This window comes from Arachis hypogaea, chromosome 13 (assembly GCF_003086295.3).
Source record: "Arachis hypogaea cultivar Tifrunner chromosome 13, arahy.Tifrunner.gnm2.J5K5, whole genome shotgun sequence".
Lineage (NCBI taxonomy): Eukaryota > Viridiplantae > Streptophyta > Magnoliopsida > Fabales > Fabaceae > Arachis > Arachis hypogaea.
The window spans coordinates 76585875-76587025 of NC_092048.1; the positions used below are offsets into that span (position 1 = coordinate 76585875).

Below are 1151 nucleotides of genomic sequence, written 5' to 3' on the forward strand. Positions count from 1 at the left end.
GAAATTTTCGAACAGGAAGAGGAGATGTCAGCCGAAAATAATAATAATGCAAGGAGGATGCTTGGTGACTTTATTGCACCTAATTCCAATTTACATGGAAGAAGCATCTCAATTCCTGCCATTGGAGCAAAAAACTTTGAGTTGAAACCTCAGCTAGTTTCTCTGATGCAGCAGAACTGCAAGTTTCATGGACTTCCATCTGAAGATCCTTTTCAGTTCTTAACTGAATTCTTGCAGATCTGTGATACTGTTAAGACTAATGGAGTAGATCCTGAAGTCTAAAGGCTCATGCTTTTCCCTTTTACTGTAAGAGACAGAGCTAGAGTGTGGTTGGATTCTCAACCCAGAGATAGCCTGAACTCTTGGGACAAGCTGGTCACGGCTTTCTTAGCCAAGTTCTTTCCTCCTCAAAAGCTGAGCAAGCTTAGAGTGGATGTTCAAACCTTCAGACAGAAAGAAGGTGAATCCCTCTATGAAGCTTGGGAAAGATACAAGCAGCTGACTAAAAAGTGTCCTTCTGACATGCTTTCAGAATGGACCATCCTGGATATATTCTATGATGGTTTATCTGAGCAATCAAAGATGTCATTGGATACTTCTGCAGGTAGATCCATTCACCTAAAGAAAACGCCTTCAGAAGCTCAAGAACTCATTGTCATGGTTGCTAATAACCAGTTTATGTACACTTCTGAGAGGAATCCTGTGAGTAATGGGACGCCTATGAAGAAGGGAGTTCTTGAAATTGATACTCTGAATGCCATATTGGCTCAGAATAAAATATTGACTCAGCAAGTCAATATGATTTCTCAGAGTCTGAATGGAATGCAAGCTGCATCCAACAGTACTCAAGAGGCATCTTCTGAGGAAGAAGCTTATGATCCTGAGAACCTTGCAATAGCAGAGTTAAAATACATGGGTGAACCATATGGAAACACCTACAATCCATCATGGAAAAATCACCCAAATCTCTCATGGAAGGATCAAAAGCCTCAACAAGGCTTTGATAATGGTGGAAGAAACAGGTTTAGCAATAGCAAGCTTTTTCCATCATCCACTCAGCAACAGACAGAGAATTCTGAGCAGAATCCATCTAGCTTAGCAAATTTAGTCTCTGATCTATCTAAGGTCACTGTGAATTTCATGAATGAAAC

At 40.5% G+C, this 1151-nt stretch overlaps 1 non-coding gene across 1 annotated transcript; it reads right to left on the reverse strand.

Moving 5' to 3' along the window:
- Positions 1 to 420: 420 nt before the first annotated feature.
- LOC112739571 (small nucleolar RNA R71) lies at positions 421 to 528 on the reverse strand. Its single transcript, XR_003170503.1, has one exon. It is a non-coding gene; the product is annotated as a small nucleolar RNA R71 (small nucleolar RNA).
- Positions 529 to 1151: the final 623 nt, after the last annotated feature.